This window comes from Triticum urartu, chromosome 5A, assembly GCF_056163025.1.
Source record: "Triticum urartu cultivar PI428250 chromosome 5A, HENAU_Tu73, whole genome shotgun sequence".
NCBI lineage: Eukaryota > Viridiplantae > Streptophyta > Magnoliopsida > Poales > Poaceae > Triticum > Triticum urartu.
In genome coordinates this window covers 607,706,878-607,731,406 of record NC_141877.1, presented here as the reverse complement: position 1 = coordinate 607,731,406, position 24,529 = coordinate 607,706,878, and the positions used below count along the sequence as shown (strand labels likewise).

Genomic DNA, 24,529 nt, shown 5'->3' with positions numbered 1-24,529 from the left:
CTGGGTTTGGCCTGGGTTCGCCGGCGGCATTTTGAGGTCGTGGGGGGGCTTGGGGGGCACGGCTGGGCCATTTTTTGCCCTTTTTGCATCGCCGACAAAGAAAAAAGGCTCCTGGGGGGGGCACTCGGGGAGGCGGCTGGAGATGCTCTAACAATCTGCGGCATCTGGGGCGGCATGGGGAGCGTCTGCACGGTTGGACTGAGGCAGGATGTTCCCCAGCGGAGGCATCGGCGTGGTCAGACCATGGAAGATTGAAGGTACTCGTCAGCATTCAGTGACTTGGGGAGCCGATGCCAACTAATCACTTTTTGGGCCACTGATACGCAGCAGAGTCCTTGCCACCTAATCACTTTTTGCCCCGCAATCCTTCCTCGTCGAACTCGTTGCCTTCCGATGAGGAGCTCACCCTCTGCGTGGCTCTCTACGAGTCACGGATGGAAATCCGAGGCGGGTCATCGAGCTTCCTGCCCTCCATGGGGGCTCGGTGGGACTTTGCAGCTCTGGACTATCCTCACGGGCCCGGTGGTAGGTACTAGTCCGCGACCTCTGAGCCTAGCACCGCGCCCTGAGTCTTCTGAGGTGCGGGTAGCTCACCGTGCTAAGAGCATTACTAGTAGAGCCCTCAAACCCTCAAACCCCTAAAAATAACTGCTTTTTTACAGTTTTCGTCGAAAAAAAGCCGTAGACTAGAACCTCTTAACCCTCAAACCCTCAATTTTTTTAAAGGTCCAACCCTCAAACCCTCTCCCAATCCTCAAAAGTAAGGGTTGGGGAGCAAAACCTACCCCAACCCTCATTTGGCGGTTCTACTCGCGCGGGAGGGGTAAATCCTCCCGACTCCCGCGTCCACGCCCGCGACCGCCGCTGCTAGTCGCCCCTGTCGCCGGCGGCTGCCCCGTTGACCTCCTGCGCGCAACGACAACGTCGTTCATGGGGAATATTCCGTTATAAGGGTTGGGTTTGAGGGTTCTAATCTTTGCCCCTATTTTTCAACCCGTAAAAGTGCACAAAAAGATCATTTTTGGACCCTTAAAACGCTAGTGAGGGTTCGAGGGTTTGAGGGTTCTACTAGTAATGCTCTAAGAATGTGTCCCAGGCTGGATCCTGCCACTCTAGTATGAACTCCATCATGCTATGTATGAATTTTTTTTTTGAGGGAAACAGCAGGACTCTGCTGCGTATTTTTATTAATTTCAAAAAAAGAATACAAATAGTCCAAGTAAGAGAAAAATAACTATACATCAAAACTAAAAAGAAAACCTAGGAAAGGTAAAAAGAACAAACATGCATACATACATACATACAAGGAAAACAAGCAGCAAAAACACCCATCTGGACCAGCAAGTTATCTGAACATTGCAACCCAATCCACCATGCCGGAATAATCCTGTCTTCTTGCTCTATGAGTGAGCCATTTCATCTCTTCTTTGAATTTGCGCCTGGAAGCATATAGATTTGGGGGAATCTTTTTAAATATGAAATCATTCCGCGTTGTCCATATTGCCCAGGAGACCAGAATGATGATTTCCAGAGCAAAAGGCAAATTGATAAGATGCTTGAGATGCGCCACTTCTTCCTGAATATTTGTATTTTGGGGCTGCCATGAGGGGCACACATATTGCCAACAAAGCTTGAGATGCGCCACTTCTTCCTGAATATTTCCACATTACCCACAGTTCCATGGTACCATTTTTACATGTACACAATTCCATGGTAGTATGGTACTTAATATGCACATGTTGTGAGTATATTTGTTCAAGGAAAAGGCCTTGCTAAATTTGTCCGTCGGTGTATCTCCTTTATGTGCATGTAAGCTCGTGAGTGGCCAACCAGTGTCAAAGTATAGATGCAGTAAAAAGGAAGGTTGACGCATTTCAACAGCTATAGAGAGAAACTCTCTCGCGATAAATAGCATATGCTTGGATGAAAACTGAAAAACTGGCTCGGCCATGGGCCTTTTTCAAAGCTGAGCTTTGAGCCGCTAAAGCCGGAATTTAGAAGACCAGTCTTCATCTGTTAGGACAAAGGAAGCACCGCCTTAAATAAAAGAGAGCAAAATTCAGTATACTAGTGGTTGGGGTGCCACCCTGTGGCGCCGCTTGCGAGGAAGCTATGTGCATGTTTCCATTTAAAAAATACATAAATTCCTTGCCTCTGTCTAAAAAAACATCTCAAAGAAAAAATCCGCACCTTCATCTAAAAAAGAAGTAAAAAAAAAAATTACCACCACGGCCTACCAGCGAGTGCCACTTTTCATAACCGTCCATTTAGAAAAAAATATCAGAGATCCTCATCTTCATCTAAAAAGAAAAAATATACATTTTAAAAATAATCCACACCTTCATTAAAAAAATTCAAAAATTTTCTCACCGCGGACAACCAGCTTGCGCCACGTGGCATAGCTGATTGGCCTCCCTTCTGGGTTTAATCTCCTCCGTCTATTACGCGCCTCCCCATCGTACGTTCCTCTCCTTCGACGCCTATTTAAAGTTTTAAACCACAAACATCGCATCACAAGTGCATCGACGGCAACACTCACACGTAAAATCTAGAGCCCCACATGACCCAAGTAAAGCTCTGGCATTGTTACCTCTCAGTCGTCCTGCTCTGACTCGCAGTGCGGCTTCTGCCACCACGGCACGGTGAAAAGAAAAACCTTCGTGGGCATGGGAGGCACCGGGGTCCTACTGGGCCTCCCGGCCATGGGCGACATGTGTAGCGAGGGTTTCGGCAACAATCATGCCGGTGTCTTCCGCGGATATGGAGGAGTGGAGCAGGAAGAGGAACGCGGGATCAGAGCTGGGGGCTAGAGGAACTACGGCCCAAAAATCTCTGAGAATGCAGGGGAAGAAGTGAACCCACTAGCAATTGTGCCGACAGCTTTGACGGCTATGAGTCCACCACCGCACAGAGATCTGAAGAGAAGCAAGAAGACGGAGGAGGACTCCGAAGGTGCAAACTCAAAAGTGAAGAATTTGGCGGGCTCCTTCGGGGAGCACCGCCGGGCCCAATGAGTGTGCTATGTTGGAACTGTCGGGGTGCAGGCAAAGCCGCGACAGTTCGAGAGGTTCGCGAGTTTGCGAACAAATTTGCCCCTACCCTCTTATGTATTGTGGAAACTCAGTTAGAAGGCTCGAGGGTAGAAGCTCTAGCATGCACTTTTGGTTATGATAATAGTTTTGCGATTGATAGTCGTGGTAGAAGTGGAGGTATTGGCATTTTCTGGAACAATGAAATAAAATTGGAAATTCTTGGTTACTCGGACTACCATGTTGATTGTTCTGTTGAGGAGGTAGGTTTTGACCCTTGGAGAGCTACTGTTGTTTATGGCGAAGCGCAAACGCACCTTCGATATAAAACGTGGGATACTTTGAAAAACATCAGCACTTCTAGCAATCTGCCTTGGCTCTGCCTTGGTGATTTCAACGAAGTTCTACGTCCTGATGAGCATCAGGGAGTTGGACAAAGGAGCAATGCGCAGATACAGAATTTTCGTGATGCGGTGGACGTTTGCATGTTGCTAGATGTTGGTTATAATGGTCGTTTCTGGACATTTGAAAAGAAAGTGTGGGGAGGATCCTACACTAGGGTCCGACTGGATTGTGCCCTAGCCAATGCTGATTGGCATGCAAGGTTCCCTCTTGCGGATCTGACTCACCTGACGGCAACGTCTTCGGACCACTGCCCCATCCTGTTGCGGCTGAACAGAGAGCAGCCATGGAGCAGACAGCCGAAACCTTTCCGGTATGAGGCAATGTGGGAGGGCCATGAATCGTGGAGTGACACTATCAGCGCAGCATGGACGGGCGGAGGAATCAGCAACAGAGTGGAGGATCTTCGGGCTAAATTGCAGGCTATATCCCTTGACTTGGGACGATGGAATAATGAGACATTTGGGAACGTGCGGAAGGAGATTAAAAGGCTGAAAACGGAGCTGGAAAAGCTTCGGTCTGACCCAAACCGTACGTCTCCGTCCCACCTTGAGCTGAAGATCAATGAAAATTTAGTTGAACTTTACCATCGGGAAGAGATACTATGGAGGCAGCGATCCAGGATTGAGTGGTTAACGTCGGGTGACAAAAACACGAAGTTTTTTCATTTGAGAGCGAGCATTCGAAGAAAGAAGAATATGATAAAGGCGCTCCAAAACTCGCTTGGAGTCTTGACAGATGATCCAGATGAACTCAAAGCTATGGTGCATGATTTCTATAAAACGTTGTACACATCGGAGGGTGTAAACAATATGGAAGCAGTTCTAAATTGTGTACCAACCAAAGTTACAGCAGAGATGAACGAATTACTTGTCGCACCTTACAAGGGAGAAGAAGTAAAGAAAGCCCTTTTTCAGATGTTCCCCACCAAGGCTCCGGGACCCAACGGTTTTCCAGCTCATTTCTATCAACATCACTGGGATCTTTGTGGTGCCGAGGTAACGGAGGCGGTTCTCAGGATAATACGAGGTGACGAGAGTCCAGAAAGCATCAATGATACGGTCCTGGTTCTCATCCCTAAGGTAATGAACCCGTCTATGTTAACTCAATTCCGACCAATCAGTTTATGTAACGTGCTATATAAGATTGCATCCAAGGTGATTGCGAACAGATTGAAGATGATTCTTTCGGATATCATTTCAGATGAGCAATCAGCCTTTGTGCCAGGCAGGCATATTACAGACAATATCATCATTGCATATGAATGCCTTCACTTTATGAAACATAGCAAAGCCAAGGTTAACAGTTTCTGTGCCCTAAAACTTGATATGATGAAGGCATACGACAGATTAGAATGGGATTATCTACATGCGATGATGATAAAGCTTGGCTTTGCCCCATATTGGGTTCAGATAGTAATGAACATGGTGCGGTCAGTTTCCTTTTCAGTTCTTTTAATGGTGAGAGACTTGACACCTTTTATCCATCCAGAGGTATTCGGCAGGGAGATCCGATATCCCCGTATCTCTTTTTAATAGCAGCAGAGGGCCTTTCGTGCCTACTGAAATCCAGTTCATCGTCGTCTCAGCTAGAAGGGATCAAGGTGGCAGCCACGACACCAACCATGAACCATCTCCTTTTCGCCGATGACAGCCTGCTGATGTTTAAATCGAGTGTTGAAGGGGCTGTTGCAGTATCAAACTTGTTGGAATGTTACTGTTCGGCATTGGGACAACAGATAAATCATGAGAAATCCTCTATTTTCTTTAGTAAGGGGTGTCCACAAGCTATGAGGCAGAATATTAAGAACACTTTAAATGTTCAGAATGAATCGCTCAGTGACAGGTACTTGGGGATGCCTACTGATGTTGGGCATTCAAAAAATGGCACATTCAGATATCTGAGAGACCGTGTGTGCGAGAAGATCAGAGGATGGATGGAGAAGCTCTTATCTTCAGCGGGGAAGGAAGTGCTTATCAAATCGGTGGCGCAGTCGATACCGGTCTTCTCTATGTCGTGCTTCCGGCTCCCAAGAGGATTATGTGAGAGCGTCACCTCCATGATCAGACAGTTTTGGTGGGGGGGCAAACAGGGGAAACGCAAACCTAACTGGGTAGCCTGGGACGAGATGATAAAACCAAAACATCTAGGTGGCCTCGGTTTCAGGGATTTGGAGATTTTCAATCTTGCCCTACTGTCGAAATAGGCATGGAGGATGCTTCAGAACCCCACATCATTGAGCGCCCGCATCCTCAAGGGGGTCTACTTTCCGGATGGTTCTCTGTTTGAAGCAAGTCTTGGAAATCATCCATCACAAATCTGGCAGGCTATCTTGGATGGACGAGATATTATGGTGTAGGGACCAGTGAGGAGAATTGGAAATGGGGAAACCACGGACATCTGGCAGGACAATTGGCTACCTCGCACACTTATGAAGAGACTGTTAACATCTCTGGTTCAACACCCACCTCTCAAAGTGTCGGAACTCATCAACAGCGCCACTTGCTCTTGGAATGAACAGTTGGTCAGGGCAACCTTTATTCCAATTGATGCGGAGACTATTTTGCAGATTCCTCTCTACACTAGACAGATCGAGGATTTTTGGGCGTGGAGCGAGGACAAAGAGCGAGGACAAACGGGGCGTTTTCTCGGTTAGAACTGCTTACCATATGATTCTTCAGAAGAAACTAAGCAGAGAAGCCTGGTTGTATGAGCAAGGGGGGTCATCTCACTCACATGCTGATAGCAAGGTTTGGACTAAACTATGAGGGATTATTTTACCCTCAAAGCTGAAGATTTTCCTATGGAGATTTGCGAAGAACACCACTCCAACAGCGGCACTTTTGCATCATCGGAACATGGCGGACACACCGGCGTGCCACCTCTATGGAGCGAAAGATACTTGGAGACATGCTTTGCTAAATTGCAGAGTATCTCGGAGCACATGGGCGTTGTCATCTGACCATATCATCGAAGCACTGAGTAGGAACGGAGAAGGTGACGCGAAGAGATAGCTCTTTTCCATGCACCAGTCCCTATCTCATGATGAATTCATCAATCTCGTAGTCACACTGTGGGCTAAGGATGGCAATTTTATCCATGGACATGGACATCCATGGATATCCGACCCGAATGGATAGGGTTTGGATATGTTTTTGTGTCCATGGGCGGCGCCCAAACCCGACCCGATTGTTCGTGGATAGGGCATGGATATAATCTTGTACCCATGGATATACCCAAACCCGACCCGATAGTATGACTCAATGGGGGGAAATCTGCTATCCCTGCCCCACGGTCATATGTCCCACAACAATTTTACACTTTTTTATCTAAAACATGCATAAGAAATTACACAATCCCCATCGTAATTCTTTTTAGTTGACATTCAATCCCCTCTGTAACATACTCCAACACCCCTTTCCTTATTTTTACCTCCTTCTTAAATGACTCGTCATTCTCATCTGTTAGAAAAATACTAAATGATCTTAGTTCGTTAGTGGATGTTGATTCACCATAAGTGAAGCCTAGCCTACCACGAGGTGAAGAATGGAAGAGTTTATGTTAATATTGTGTTATGTCTTATTTATATGTCTCAAGATGACCCAATGGATATCCAATGGGTATGGATATCCATCGGATTTGGACATGGACACAATTTTTCACCCATGGATTTTTTCATCGGCGGGCAAAGACTGTCGTCATGGACATGGATATGGATTTGAGATTGTTCAACCCGATCCAAACCCGACCCATTGCCATCCTTACTGTGGGCATTGTGGAGAGCTCGGCGCAAGGCGATCCACGAGCAAATATACCAGAGTCCTTTTTCAGTCCATGCTTTTGTTCAATCTTACATCAGTGAGCTCAAAATTATCCAAGCTGTCACTTTGAGGCGATCGGGCAATCCTTTGCCTCGCCCGACGGGCTGGATCCCTCCACCAGCGGGGCTGACAAAGATGAATGTAGATGCTGCAGTAGGGAGGGGAAGTAGACATGGTTCTGTTGCGGCAATATCAAGAGATTCTGCTGGCCATTTTCTGGGAGCGTCGGCTGTGGTCTTTGGTGGCATATCGGATCCCGCGACCCTCGAATGCATGGCGATCAAGGAGGCGCTGGCCCTTGCTGATGATCTGAATGTGTCAGATATACAAGTGGCGTCCGACTCGAAGGTGGTGGTTGAGGACATCCGAGAGAACAACCCGTTTGCGTATGGTGTGATCATACAAGAAATAATAGAGCATAGATCAAACTTCCACTTATGTAATATTTGCCACGAATTTAGGAGCTTGAATATCGAGGCTCATAAGCTCGCGAAGCATGCTTTATCCCTTCCGGCTGGCCGACATGTTTGGTTAGGACAGCCGGATGGACTCTCTTTCGTTCATATAAACATTATGACGTCTTAATAAAACTTCGGAGCTTGCCTAAAAAAAACCAGACCACTACGTGGGGTCGGTGCGGCCATGAGAGCGTCAACCGGAACGACCGTGTCGTTGGAGCCTGCGGTATCCCGTTCAGAGTTCGCCGGCGGAGTCCAGTTCGCCGGCGGAGGCGGGTACGACGTCACGCCATGAACTGCGGTACTGGATGGAGCCTGTTGGGTCAGATGCACATGACATCTTTGTGCACGTACAGTACATGCAGGTGGCGCAGTGCATCGCACTTGTGTACGTACGCATTGATATGGTTTGGCGGTTTGACCTGCCATAGTACTGCATGGCACTGTACATTTTTATTATCGTGAATGTTCACGGGTTGATCGAGTTTCACACGCATACGTACGTAACTACATACTTGATCATACACTGGAGGCACGTACGGCGTAGTCCCACCAATACCACCCATGCGAGAACTGCTGCTGAAAAAAAAATACCAAACTGAAGAAAAAGAGTCTAATATAGATAAATCAAAATGTGTGTGTACAAATTAATAATGGAAATCAAATTGTTCACGTTTCTTGTGATTATTTTGAGTTTGAAGTTGAATTTCGAAAAAGTTACTAGAACACTCTGCCACTAGATTGTACAGCCATGATCATTGTATTCTCTTTTCGGTTTTGTACCACCACAATCTGGGTAGCAACAACATGAACATGAGACACGTAGAATTGTTATATCATCACAATTAAAATCTACTATATGCACAAAATAAAATGTATAAGTTCATGATGCATCTTCAATGAGAAACATGCACATATGAGGTCATACCAGTTGGCAGGCTAATAATTGGTCAATTGACCTAACTATTTCTGGTAGCAATATTCCCCAAATTATATACAATGCAAGCTATGTGGTGTTTAGAGATAGGCCTCTAAACTCTTAACCAGGATATAGTTCCCGTTTGTGTGCTTCATGTCCTTGGGCTATAAGATCAACTAGGACATAGGCATGCATTGTCGTGCCTGCACATTTTATTGAAATAATACTAGAAATAGATACAAATTTATGAGAATTGATATCATAAAAAGTCAAAGAAGAACATTCAATATATATGGTGGGGCATTGTTGAAGCTTTAAGTTGGAAAATTGACATGGATGGCAAATGCCATCTAGATCAGCTTTGGAATATCATTTTGCAAAAAGGCTTGTTGAAACATAACGTTTACTAAGACATTTGAATAAGTGGCGGGGCATCTCTGGTGGCACACGTCGTCATCCATTGTAGCCTTACCATCGTAGATGCCGCACAAAGGGAGAAAATGAATTATAAGTTGAACTATAAGTATTCAAAAACTGCCGTCCATCACAAGTGGACAGTGACAGATGTAGTGAAGGCAACGGCTGGCACCTTCTGCACCATTAATCACATCAAGGCCCAAGGGAATACTGGGGGGTTATTTGAAGCCATCTAAATTACATCTTTTGTCATGCCAAAAACAGGTGTCAACACAAAGGAAGCATGGTCTTGAAAGATGACCAAGTAACAAAAGATCCGGTCGCCATTTGGCCCCCAGCATTCTTTTGTTACTTCAGTCATATAAATTATACTCGCCTAATATCTAAACATTCACTATCACACTCGCCCTCATTTCATTTGCACCCACCACGTGCCTCTGTCACACACGTACTTCACCTCCGACAATTTAAACCACAAACTCCGCATCACAAGTGCATCAACAGCAGCATGTGGCGACGGCAGAGGCCTGAAGCGAGTCATTTTCCGCCACGGCACCCGTTGCAGCAGGCTCAGTCCTGGCTACTGCAGTGCGAGCAGAGCAGGACAAGGGAGTGACAATACCAGGGCCCTTCTCCGTCAAGTGGTGTGGGGCTCGAGATTTTACCCTCTTCGTGCATCGTGCATGTGAGATGGTAAACAGAAAACCTTCGTAGGCATGGGAGGCATCGGGGTCCTACCGGGCCTCCTGGCCATGGGCGGCGTGTGTAGCGAGGGCTTCGGCAACAATGATGCTGGCATCTGACCGTGGTGTGGGGTCGGGTACGGCCATGGGAGCGTCAACCGGAACGACCGTGTCGTTGGAGTCTGCGGTATCATGTTTTGAGTAAGGATGGCAATGGGTCGGGTTTGGATCGGGTTGAACAATATCAAATTCATATCCATATCCATGAAGGCAGTCTCAGCCCATCCATGAAAAAATCCATGGACAAAAAATTGTGACCATGTCCGAATCTGATGGATATCGATACCCATTGGATATCCATCGGGTTCTCTCAAGACCTATACATAAGACATAACTCATTGCACAATGTGCACTCTGCATTGGCGTGCTCACTCCCTGCCGTGCAGTCATAGCCCTTGCATTGTCCCACTTCTGCGGCCATGCATCAATGCATGTGTGGAAAAGCGAAGATGGAGCTGGGTTGTCGCAGGGCAGTAGTGGCTGCTGCAGCGATCCACCTTACGTGGGGGGAGCGCCTGGCAGCGGCGGCCTCCTCTAGGGCTATGAGAGGAGTAACTCTAGGAAATGGCACCGATTGTCAACGACAAGTCATTTAATTAGTGTAGATAATAGGATGAGAAGGTGCGTTGGAGTATGTTACGGTGGGGATTATGTAATTTCTTTTGGATGTTTTAGATAAAGGATAAAATTATAGTGGAACATGTGAATATGGGGTAGGGGTAGCAGAATATTGCTCGTTAACTCAAACGATCGGGGTGGTTTGGATATATCCATGGGTACAAGATTATATCCATGCTCTATCCATAAGTAATCGGATCGGGTTTGGACGCTACCCATGGGCGCAAAAGCATACCCAAATCCTATCCATTCAGCTTGGATATCCATGGGTATCCATGTCCATAGATAAAACTGCCATCCTTAGTTTTGAGCGTTTGTCAGTGGCGGAGTCCCGTTCGCCGGCGGAGGCCGGTACACGTCACGCCATGAATTGCGGTACTGGCTGGAGCGTGTTGGGTCAGATGCACATGACATATTCGTGCACATACTGTATATGCAGGTGGTGCAGTGCATCGCACTTGTATATGTACGTACGCGCATTGAACTAGTTTGGTGGTTTGACCTGCCATGGTACTGCATGGCACTGTATCTTTTCTCTACTTTCTACTTCTATAAAAATTCGTGACGAGATGCTCTATTTTTCTGCCCTCCCCATACGAGGGTGCCAAGCTCCCAGATTTGATGGAAATGGCCCCAATTCCAGGGTGAGCCCATTTGGCAGCTGCCTCGAGCCGTCTATAGGCCGCCAGCACCACTGCATGCGAGGTGATCGACACCGTCGCGTGCACAGCTCGTGGCTCAGGTGTAGTGGGCCCCAATACCAGCATCAGCTCATTGTGTTGTGCCCCTAGCTGGCCTATAGGACACCGCCACCGCCATGAGTTGGTAGTCACTCATGTGAACGGATTAACAACATGGTCGCCAACTTCCCTCCAGGTATTATCTTCGCATCCAGTTTAGCGTGGGGCTGTTTGGTTTCCACCCACACCTTGTCATACTTTGCCACACCTAACCTTAGGCTGGTCATAATGGTAGTATCATAACTAGTATTATGCATGCCAACTAGTCAATTTTGATGAGGTGTCATACACTTAAATGAAGAAAGAGAGGGTTGAGTATCATATCATGATACTGTATCGTAATAAATGTTATGCTACTATGTGTCATGTATGACAATAAATAAAATACTATATGATACTAATATATCATACTATGCATTAGGGAGTTAGGATCATACACTAGTATCATATGCATGATAATAGTATATGATACTTCCCATTAGAACCAGCCTTAGGCAAATTTGATCAAGTTAGGTAGGTCTTTGGTTCTAGCCACACCTAAGTCAAAGATTTTTTTATGAGCAGTGAACCCCACATATCATAGACATAAAAAGTGTGGCAAGATTCCCTTAGGCAAGCCAAAGTATGGCTAACAATTTCAGCAACTCAACTAAGGCAAGTGTAACAAGTGTGGCAAAAAATCATGTGGCAATATGTGGCAAAGGTAGTCATAATCCAAACAGCCAGGGGCGGAGCTGGGGCCCGGGCACCCAGGGCCCAGGCCCGGGGCATGGAAAAAATTATTAGGCTATAGTTATATAGATTTTTTTGCAGGCCCAGGGCGCAGACCAGTGAAAAAGAAGAAGGCCCAAAGGATTGGTGGACTGCTTTGCCAGAAACGCACGCAAGTATGGCAACAACACACCCCACCATCCAGCAGGCACGAGGCACAGGAGATGAAACGATCGCGTGGCCGCTGCCGCCCGCCGAGTCGCACGCACGAGGGCGGCACAATCGATCTCTAGGAGACCAGGAGCAGCAGGGACACCAGCGCCCGCGCCGCCGTTCGCCGTGGCTCCGCCCCGGGCACACGCCGCACACCCAGTTTCTGCTCCAGGGCTGTAGGTCGCCCGTCGCAGCCTTCTTGTTCGTCGTTCTCTTGCGTGGCACTGCTTCATTGCCGGCTAACTTCTAATTTTCTTTGATGCTTTCCTTGTTTCCCCGTTGATGCTTTCTACTTGTACCATGTTCTGTTTGCATGAGTTGTATCAGTGTACAAACTGCTCTAAACTGAAATTTATGCCATGTTCTTTTGTATCCAGTCATATATGTATGATATTGTTGAACCCAAATGGATGTAATTGTCAGTTTTATTTCATATGTTGTAGAAAACGAAGATGAAGAGATTTTTTTCACCGGTGTCCGCAAAGGGGCTGTCTACACCTATCATTTCAGATGGAGGGAATCAAGTGGCCGAGGAAACTGAATCAACACCAGGAACAGAAACAACTGTAGAAACGGGACCACCACATTCGGCTTCAAGCAACCCACCTACAATGACAACTCAAGAGAGAAACAATCATGGTATTCCTGCTGATGCCCTTGGTCAATTCCATAAAGGTGACATTGAAGCTGATCCTGGTCTTAGAAAACCAATTGAAAGTTTAGATCTGGACATTAGGGATGCTGCTAGAAGGATTTATATAAATATGGGTTCATGCCAACCAACTGATCATAAATATAAAAAAACACCCCAAGAAAAATCTTCAAAAACAAGAAGCTTTCATGCTAGTTGGTTCAAGAACCATAGCGATTGGTTGTAATATAGTGTTCATAAAGAAGCAGCCTTTTGTTTTTATTGCCTTCTTTTTAAGCAACCAAGAGCGGAAAATTATGGTATTGAGGCATTCACAAGAGTAGGATTTAGAAATTGGAAGGATGGACCTAGTGTTCTTGATACACATGTTGGTAAACATAACAATGCTCACAATAAAGCTAGACAACATTATGAGGCTTTCAAAAATCAAAGGCAATGTGTGGCAGATGTGATGGATCGTGGTACCAAAAAGAGTGAAGAAGACTACAAAGCTCGTCTTATCATTATTTTGGGTATTATCAGATTTCTTCTATTACAAGGTCATGCTTTTCGTGGTCATGATGAGAGTTCGAGTTCAAATAATAGGGGGAACTTTTTGGAGATGGTGAGTTGGTATAGGAAGAAGGATCCTATTGCTAGGACTTTGCTTGATAGTGCGCGTGGGAACCATTTGATGACTTCACATGAGATACAATTTCAATTTTGCCAAGCTTGCGCGGAAGAGACCACCAAATCCATTATTGCTGATATCGGAGATAGGTATTTTTCTTTACTTGTTGATGAGTCCAGAGATGCATCCATAAAAGAACAAATGGCTACGGTTTTAAGGTGAGTAACTTTGTATTTGTTATATTAATTGTTGTTTTGTTCATCACTAATAGTAACACCTAATTGTTTGTTTGCCTATTTGACTCATGTAGGTATGTAACAGTCATGGGTATACGATTGAGAGATTTATTGAGATTAAGCATGTTGCTGACACAAGGGCGGCTTCTCTAAAGGCAGCTTTGGATGGTATGTTTCTTGAGCATGGCTTGTCTATGTCTAAATTGAGAGGGAAAGGTGTTGGAAATATGCCCTAGAGGCAATAATAAAAGCATTATTATTATATTTCCTTGTTCATGATAATTGTCTTTATTCATGCTATAATTGTATTATCCGGAAATCGTAATACATGTGTGAATAATGGACACCAACATGTCCCTACTAAGCCTCTAGTTGACTAGCTCGTTGATCAACAGATAGTCATGATTTCCTGACTATGGACATTGGATGTCATTGATAACGAGATCACATCATTAGGAGAATGATGTGATGGACAAGACCCAATCCTAAACATAACACAAGATCGTATAGTTCGTTTGCTAGAGTTTTTCCAATGTCAAGTATCTTTTCCTTTGACCATGAGATCGTGTAACTCCCGGATACCGTAGGAGTGCTTTGGTTGTACCAAACGTCACAAGTAACTGGGTGACTATAAAGGTGCACTACAGGTATCTCCGAAAGTGTCTGTTGGGTTGACACGGATCGAGACTGGGATTTGTCACTCCGTATAACGGAGAGGTATCACCGGGCCCACTCGGTAATGCATCATCATAATGAGCTCAAAGTGACCAAGTGTCTGGTCACGGGATCATGCATTACGGTACGAGTAAAGTGACTTGCCGGTAACGAGATTGAACGAGGTATTGGGATACCGACGATCGAATCTCGGGCAAGTAACATACCGATTGACAAAGGGAATTGCATACGGGGTTGCTTGAATCCTCGACATCATGGTTCATCCGATGAGATCATCGAGGAGCATGTGGGAGCCAACATGGGTATCCAGATCCCGCTGTTGGTTATTGACCAGAGAGCGATCTCGGTCATGTCTACATGTCTCCCGAACCCGTAGGGTCTACACACTTAAGGTTTGGTGACGCTAGGGTTGTAGGGATATGTATATGCAGTAACCCGAATGTTGTTCGGAGTCCCGGATGAGATCCTGGACGTCACGAGGAGTTCCGGAATGGTCCGGAGGTAAAGATTTATATATGGGAAGTCCTGTTTCGGGCATCGGGACAAGTTTTGGGGTTATCGGTGTTGTACCGGGACCACTGGAAGGGTCCCGGGGGTCCACCGGGTGGGGCCACCTATCCCGGGGGGCCACATGGGCTGTAAGGGGGTGCGCCTTGGCCTACATGGGCCAAGGGCACCAGCCCCAAGAGGCCCATGCGCCTAGGGTTACAAGGGGAAAGAGTCCTAGGAGGGGAAGGCACCTCCTAGGTGCCTTGGGGGGGAGGGAAACCCCCCTTGGCCGCCGCCCCACCCTAGGAGATTGGATCTCCTAGGGCCGGCGTCCCCCCCCCTTGGCCCTCCTATATATAGTGAGGGAAGGAGGGCTTTTCTCCCACGCCTTTGGTTGCCTCCTCCTCCCTCTCCAACACCTCCTCCTCCTCCATAGCGCTTGGCGAAGCCCTGCCGGAGTACTGCAGCTCCAACAACACCATGCCGTCGTGCTGCTGCTGGTGCCATCTCCCTCAACCTCTCCTCTGCCCTTGCTGGATCAAGAAGGAGGAGACGTGGTTGTTTCGTATGTGTGTTGAACGCGGAGGTGCCGTCCGTTCGGTGCTAAGATCTCCGGTGATTTGGATCACGTCGTGTACGACTACCTCATCCCCGTTCTTTGAACGCTTCCGCTCGCGATCTACAAAGGTATGTAGATGCATCCGATTACTCATTGCTAGATGAACTCATAGATGGATCTTGGTGAAACCGTAGGAAATTTATAAATTTATGCTACGTTCCCCAACAGTGGTATCAGAGCTAGGTCTATGCGTAGTTCTCTTGCACGAGTAGAACACAATTTGTTGTGGGCGTTGATGTTGTCAACTTTCTTGCCGCTACTAGTCTTATCTTGCTTCAATGGTATTGTGGGATGAAGCGGCCCGGACCAACCTTACACGTACGCTTACGTGAGACCGGTTCCACCGACTAACATGCACTAGTTGCATAAGGTGGCTGGCGGGTGTCTGTCTCTCCTACTTTAGTTGGAGCGGATTCGATGAAAAGGGTCCTTATGAAGGGTAAATAGAAGTTGACAAATCACGTTATGGCTTTCACGTAGGTAAGAAAACGTTCTTGCTAGAACCCTAATTCAGCCACGTAAAACTTGCAACAACAATTAGAGGACGTCTAACTTGTTTCTGCAGCAAGTGCTTTGTGATATGATATGGCCAAAGTTGTGATGAATGATGAATGATCTATATGTGATATATGAGATGTTCATACTATTGTAATAGGAATCACGACTTGCATGTCGATGAATATGACAACCGGCAGGAGCCATAGGAGTTGTCTTTATTTTGTATGACCTGCGTGTCATTGAGAAACGCCATGTAAATTACTTTACTTTATTGCTAAACGCGTTAGCCATAGTAGTAGAAGTAATAGTTGGCGAGCAACTTCATGGAGACACAATGATGGAGATCATGATGATGGAGATCATGGTGTCATGCCGGTGACAAGATGATCATGGAGCCCCAAGATGGAGATCAAAGGAGCTGTGTGATATTGGCCATATCATGTCACTATTATTATTTGATTGCATGTGATGTTTATCATGTTTTTCCATCTTGTTTTCTTAGAACGACGGTAGTAAATAAGATGATCCCTCACAACAATTTCAAGAAGTGTTCTCCCCTAACTGTGCACCGTTGCTAAAGTTCGTCATTTCGAAGCACCACGTGATGATCGGGTGTGATAGATCCTTACGTTCACATACAACGGGTGTAAGACAGTTTTACACATGCAAAACACTTAGGGTTAACTTGACGAGCCTAGCATGTGTATAGACATGGCCTCGGAACACAGAAGACCGAAAGGTCGAGCATGAGTCGTATAGAAGATACGATCAACATGAAGATGTTCACCGACGTTGACTAGTCCGTCTCACGTGATGATCGGACACGACCTAGTTGACTCGGATCATGTTATACTTAGATGACTAGAAGAGGGATGTCTATCTAAGTGGGAGTTCTTTGAATAATTTGATTAGATGAACTTAATTATCATGAACTTAGTCTAAAATCTTTACAATATGTCTTGTAGATCAAATGGCCAACGTAGTCCTCAACTTCAACGCGTTCCTAGAGAAAACCAAGCTGAAAGACGATGGCAGCAACTATACGGACTGGGTCCGGAACCTGAGGATCATCCTCATAGCTGCCAAGAAAGATTATGTCCTACAAGCACCGCTGGGTGACGCACCTGTTCTCCCTGCAGAACAAGACGTTATGAACGCTTGGCAGGCACGTACCGATGACTACTCCCTCGTTCAGTGCGGCATGCTTTACAGCCTAGAGCCGGGGCTCCAAAAGCATTTTGAGAGACATGGAGCATATGAGATGTTCGAAGAGCTGAAAATGGTTTTTCAAGCTCATGCCCGGGTCGAGAGATATGAAGTCTCCGACAAATTCTTCAGCTGTAAGATGGAGGAAAATAGTTCTGTCAGTGAACACATACTCACTATGTCTGGGTTACATAACCGCTTGACTCAGCTGGGAGTTAATCTCCCGGATGATGCGGTCATTGACAGAATCCTCCAGTCGCTTCCACCAAGCTACAAGAGCTTTGTGATGAACTTCAATATGCAGGGGATGGAAAAGACCATTCCTGAAGTATTTGCTATGCTGAAATCAGCAGAGGTAGAAGTCAAGAAGGAACATCAAGTGTTGATGGTCAATAAAACCACTAAGTTCAAGAAGGGCAAAGGTAAAAAGAACTTCAAGAAGGACGGCAAGGGAGTTGCCGCGCCCGGCAAGCAAGCTGCCAGGAAGAAGCCAAAGAATGGACCCAAGCCCGAGACTGAGTGCTTTTATTGCAAGGAAAGTGGTCACTGGAAGCAGAACTGCCCCAAATACTTAGCAGACAAGAAGGCCGGCAAAACAAAAGGTATATGTGATATACATGTAATTGATGTGTACCTTACCAACACTCGTAGTAGCTCCTGGGTATTTGATACCGGTGCAGTTGCTCACATTTGTAACTCAAAGCAGGAGCTACGGAATAAGCGGAGACTGGCGAAGGACGAGGTGACGATGCGCGTCGGGAATGGTTCCAAGGTCGATGTGATCGCCGTCGGCACGCTGCCTCTACATTTACCTACGAGATTAGTTTTAAACCTCAATAATTGTTATTTAGTGCCAGCTTTGAGCATGAACATTGTATCGGGATCTCGTTTAATTCGAGATGGCTACTCATTTAAATCCGAGAATAATGGTTGTTCCATTTATATGAGAGATATGTTTTATGGTCATGCTCCTATGGTAAATGGTTTATTCTTAATGAATCTCGAGCGTATTGCTACACATATTCATAGTGTGAGTACCAAAAGATGTAAGGTTGATAATGATAGTCCCACATACTTGTGGCACTGCCGCCTTGGTCACATAGGTGTCAAACGCATGAAGAAGCTCCATGCAGATGGACTTTTAGAGTCTCTTGATTATGAATCATTTGACACGTGCGAACCATGCCTCATGGGTAAAATGACCAAGACTCCGTTCTCAGGAACAATGGAGCGAGCAACCAACTTATTCGAAATCATACATACTGATGTGTGCGGTCCAATGAGTGTTGAGGCTCGCGGTGGCTATCGTTATGTTCTCACCATCACTGATGACTTGAGTAGATATGGGTATGTCTACTTAATGAAACACAAGTCTGAAACCTTTGAAAAGTTCAAGGAATTTTAGAGTGAGGTTGAGAATCAACGTGACAGGAAAATCAAGTTTCTACGATCAGATCGTGGAGGTGAATACTTGAGTCACGAATTTGGCACACACTTAAGAAAATGTGGGATAGTTTCACAACTCACGCCGCCTGGAACACCTCAGCGTAATGGTGTGTCCGAACGTCGTAATCGCACTCTATTAGATATGGTGCGATCTATGATGTCTCTTGCCGATTTACCGCTATCCTTTTGGGGGTATGCTTTAGAGACTGCCGCATTCACTTTAAATAGGGCTCCGTCAAAATCCGTTGAGACGACACCGTTTGAATTATGGTTTGGTAAGAAACCTAAGTTGTCGTTTCTGAAAGTTTGGGGATGCGATGCTTATGTCAGGAAACTTCAACCTGAAAAGCTCGAACCCAAGTCGGAAAAATGCGTCTTCATAGGATACCCTAAAGAAACTACTGGGTATACCTTCTACCTCAGATCCGAAGGCAAGATCTTTGTTGCCAAGAATGGGTCCTTTCTAGAGAAAGAGTTTCTCTCGAAAGAAGTAAGTGGAAGGAAAGTAGAACTTGACGAAGTATTACCTCTTGAACCGGAAAATGGCGCAACTCAAGAAAATGTTCCTGAGGTGCCAGCACCGACTAGAGAGGAGGTTAATGATGATAATCAAGATACTTCTGATCAAGCTCCTACTGAAATTCGAAGGTCCACAAGGACACGTTCCGCACCAGAGTGGTACGGCAACCCTGTCTTGGAAATCATGTTGTTAGACAACGGTGAACCTTTGAACTAGGAAGAAGCGATGACGGGCCCGGATTCTGACAAATGGCTGGAAGCCATGAAATCCGAGATATGATCCATGTATGAAAACGAAGTATGGACTTTGACTGACTTGCCCGTAGAGCGGCGAGCCATAGAGAATAAATGGATCTTTAAGAAGAAGACAGACGCGGATGGTAATGTGACCATCTATAAAGCTCGGCTTGTCGCTAAGGGTTATCGACAAGTTCAAGGGGTTGACTACGATGAGACTTTCTCACCGGTAGCGAAGCTGAAGTCCGTCCGAATCATGTTAGCGATTGCCGCATTCTATGATTATGAAATATGGCAAATGGACGTCAAAACGGCATTCCTTAATGGTTTCCTTAAGGAAGAATTGTATATGATGCAACCGGAAGGTTTTGTCGATCCTAAGAATGCTAGCAAGGTGTGCAAGCTCCAACGCTCGATTTATGGGCTGGTGCAAGCATCTCGGAGTTGGAACATTCGCTTTGATGAGTTGATCAAAGCGTTTGGGTTTACACAGACTTATGGAGAAGCCTGTGTTTACAAGAAAGTGAGTGGGAGCTCTGTAGCATTTCTCATATTATATGTAGATGACATACTTTTGATGGGAAATGATATAGAACTCTTGGACAGCATCAAGGCCTACTTGAATAAGAGTTTTTCAATGAAGGACCTTGGTGAAGCTGCTTATATATTTGGCATCAAGATCTATAGAGATAGATCAAGACGCCTCATAGGTCTTTCACAAAGCACATACCTTGATAAGATTTTGAAGAAGTTCAAAATGGATCAGTCCAAGAAAGGGTTCTTGCCTGTTTTGCAAGGTGTGAGATTGAGCTCGGCTCAATGCCCGACCACGGCAGAAGATATAGAAGAGATGAGTGTCATCCCCTATGCCTCAGCCATAGGTTCTATTATGTATGCCATGCTGTGTACCAGACCTGATGTAAACCTTGCCGTAAGTTTGGTAGGTAGGTACCAAAGTAATCCCGGCAAGGAACACTGGACAGCGGTCAAGAATATCCTGAAGTACCTGAAAAGGACAAAGGACATGTTTCTCGTTTATGGAGGTGACGAAGAGCTCGTCGTAAATGGTTACGTCGACGCTAGCTTCGACATAGATCTGGATGACTCTAAGTCACAAACCGGATACGTGTATATTTTGAATGGTGGGGCAGTAAGCTGGTGCAGTTGCAAGCAGAGCGTCGTGGCGGGATCTACATGTGAAGCGGAGTACATGGCAGCCTCGAAGGCAGCACATGAAGCAATATGGGTGAAGGAGTTCATCACAATGTAACTAGATTATTGACTCTAGTGCAAGTGGGAGACTGTTGGAAATATGCCCTAGAGGCAATAATAAAAGCATTATTATTATATTTCCTTGTTCATGATAATTGTCTTTATTCATGCTATAATTGTATTATCCGGAAATCGTAATACATGTGTGAATAATGGACACCAACATGTCCCTAGTAAGCCTCTAGTTGACTAGCTCGTTGATCAACAGATAGTCATGATTTCCTGACTATGGACATTGGATGTCATTGATAACGAGATCACATCATTAGGAGAATGATGTGATGGACAAGACCCAATCCTAAACATAACACAAGATCGTATAGTTCGTTTGCTAGAGTTTTTCCAATGCCAAGTATCTTTTCCTTTGACCATGAGATCGTGTAACTCCCGGATACCGTAGGAGTGCTTTGGTTGTACCAAACGTCACAAGTAACTGGGTGACTATAAAGGTGCACTACAGGTATCTCCGAAAGTGTCTGTTGGGTTGACACGGATCGAGACTGGGATTTGTCACTCCGTATAACGGAGAGGTATCACCGGGCCCACTCGGTAATGCATCATCATAATGAGCTCAAAGTGACCAAGTGTCTGGTCACGGGATCATGCATTACGGTACGAGTAAAGTGACTTGCCGGTAACGAGATTGAACGAGGTATTGGGATACCGACGATCGAATCTCGGGCAAGTAACATACCGATTGACAAAGGGAATTGCATACGGGGTTGCTTGAATCCTCAACATCGTGGTTCATCCGATGAGATCATCGAGGAGCATGTGGGAGCCAACATGGGTATCCAGATCCCGCTGTTGGTTATTGACCAGAGAGCGATCTCGGTCATGTCTACATGTCTCCCGAACCCGTAGGGTCTACACACTTAAGGTTTGGTGACGCTAGGGTTGTAGGGATATGTATATGCAGTAACCCGAATGTTTTTCGGAGTCCCGGATGAGATCCCGGACGTCACGAGGAGTTCCGGAATGGTCCGGAGGTAAAGATTTATATATGGGAAGTCCTGTTTCGGGCATCGGGACAAGTTTCGGGGTTATCGGTGTTGTACCGGGACCACCGGAAGGGTCCCGGGGGTCCACCGGGTGGGGCCACCTGTCCCGGGGGGCCACATGGGCTGTAAGGGGGTGCACCTTGGCCTACATGGGCCAAGGTCACCAGCCCCAAGAGGCCCATGCGCCTAGGGTTACAAGGGGAAAGAGTCCTAGGAGGGGAAGGCACCTCCTAGGTGCCTTGGGGGGAGGGAAACCCCCCTTGGCCGCCGCCCCACCCTAGGAGATTGGATCTCCTAGGGCCGGCGTCCCCCCCCCTTGGCCCTCCTATATATAGTGAGGGAAGGAGGGCTTTTCTCCCACACCTTTGGTTGCCTCCTCCTCCCTCTCCAACACCTCCTCCTCCTCCATAGCGCTTGGCGAAGCCCTGCCGGAGTACTGCAGCTCCAACAACACCACGCCGTCGTGCTGCTGCTGGTGCCATCTCCCTCAACCTCTCCTCTGCCCTTGCTGGATCAACAAGGAGGAGACGTGGCTGTTCCGTACGTGTGTTGAACGCGGAGGTGCCGTCCGTTCGGTGCTAAGATCTCCGGTGATTTGGATCACGTCGTGTACGACTACCTCATCCCCGTTCTTTGAACGCTTTCGCTCGCGATCTACAAAGGTATGTAGATGCATCCGATTACTCGTTGCTAGATGAACTCATAGATGGATCTTGGTGAAACCGTAGGAAATTTTTAAATTTATGCTACGTTCCCCAACAAAAGGGTATGATGGAGCTTCTAACATGAGAGGGCAATTTCATGGGTTGTAAAAGTTAATACAAGATGAAAATCCTTATGCATTTTATATCCATTGATTTGCCCATCAGTTGCAATTAGTGGTTGTTGTTGTGGCCAAGTGTTGTTCTTCTGTAACGGATTTCTTTAACCACATAACTTTGATTGTTAACACCGTCAATGCTTCTTGTAAGAGACATGATGAACTAGCCCAACAACAACATGAAAATATTGTAAGCCAATTGGAGTCAGGGGAGATTTTTTCAGGAAGAGGGAAAAATCAAGCGACCAATCTTCTTCGACCCGGGGATACACGGTGGGGCACACATCATAAAACTTTGTGTCGATTTCTAACTATGTGGAAAACAGTTTTGCAAGTGTTAGAGAACATTCATGATGATGCAGAAAATTTAACACAAAGAAGCACAGCAGGTGGCTTGATTTCTCAGATGGAAAGCTTTGAATTTGTTTTCATGTTGCATCTTATGATCAATCTATTGGGCAAAATTAATGAGTTGTCACAATGTTTGCAAAGGAACGATCAAAACATTGTTCTTGCAGTGAGTTTGATTCGTATCACATTGCAGAAACTTCAAGATATAAGGGAAAATGGTTGGGATCAACTCTTGGAAGAGACAAATGACTTTTGTGTTAAACATAACATTAATTATATTGCCTAACATGGATGATACAATTCTTGCTCGAGGTCGTTCAAGGGGGCGTGGTGGTCAAATGGTAACTTAATTACTATCATCGCTTCAGATATGAATTGTTCAATGTTGTGCATGACCAAGTTATTACTGAGTTAAATAACCGCTTTGCTTAGAGATCTACTCAATTATTAAGATGCATTGCATGTCTTGATCCAAGGAACTCATTTGCTAATTTTGATGAAGACAAACTTGTTGAACTTGCTAAGTTGTATGCTGATGACTTCTCCACATATGAGATTTCTTTTGTCCTTAGAAACCAGCTTGGAACATTCATCGCTGATGTGAGAGCTAATACAGATTTTGTGAGTTGTAATGACCTTGGTAATCTTGCTGTGAAGATGGTTCAGACTGGTAGACACATTGTTTTTCCTTTGGTATATCGCCTCATTGAGTTGGCATTGATTTTACCTGTTGCAACCGCATCAGTGGAAAGAGCTTTCTCAGCAATGAATATTATCAAGACTGAGCTGAGGAATATGATGAGTGATGATTGGCTGAATTACAGGATGGTGTGCTATATTGAACGAGATGCATTTGCAACTATTGATGATGATGATATTGTGTATCGCTTTCAATCATATAGGTCTTGCAAAGGGCTCTTACCTCGTCGAAGTGGTACGTTTTTAAATATTTATCAATGGAAATTGTTTCACTTGATGTGTTTATGCCTTCTCTTATGATATTTTGCTTTTTATGCCTTGAAGGTGTTGACTCTTCTTCCACTGTTGATGAGGTTATGCGAGGCATTGATGAAGCAAATCATTGATTTGGTACTTTTTTTTACCATGTACTGTTCTTTCAAGTTTTTATCTATTTTGTTGTATTGTTAAGCATTGAGTTTAAATTATAATTTTTTAATGCAACTGAGCCATATTTTGTACGGGGTATCTTTTAAGGTAGCTAAAACCCTTATGGGTGTTAAGATTTTCCCTCGCGGCGAATTTTTTTTTTTTGGCCCGGGGCTTGGTCCAATCCTGGCTCCGCCACTGCAAACAGCCCCTGTGTTTCTGTTGAGCTGAGATACAACACTTCATTATTTCTCTTTAAATATGTGTGTATTGAGAAGCAACTACAGAGAGGAGCTTTGTTCTTTGCATTTTTTTGAACAATCATCGGGGGGAGAGCATCCCTACCTGAATATATTACTCAAAAGGCCCGAAGGACGGCGTTACATCAGAGATTATAATGGGAGGAGAGGTATAGGCGCCATGACATGGCTGCCTCCCTGCTAACGCGGTCTTTAAACCTAAGGACCCAAAGAGTAAGATCGGAAATTACATTCCTCATAGTGTCCTGCGCAGAGTGAGTCTCGGAGCAGAAGACCTGGGCGTTATGAGAGTCCCAGAGCTTCCAGAGGATGGCGAGGGCTACCGTGGGCCAAATGTTGATGTCGAGGCCGTCCGGAGTCACGATATCCCAAAGAAGGTCGATGTTGGAAGGCGAGTGGAAATCGAGGAGGCGCCACACCTGGACCGCCCGAGGACAAGTGAGGGCCAGGTGTGCGGCGT

The 24,529-nt window shown here is 45.7% G+C and overlaps 1 pseudogene; it reads left to right on the top strand.

The window, feature by feature from the left end:
- The first annotated feature begins 7,525 nt into the window (after nt 1-7,525).
- On the top strand, nt 7,526-23,787 carry LOC147973304 (uncharacterized; annotated as a pseudogene).
- Nucleotides 23,788-24,529: the final 742 nt, after the last annotated feature.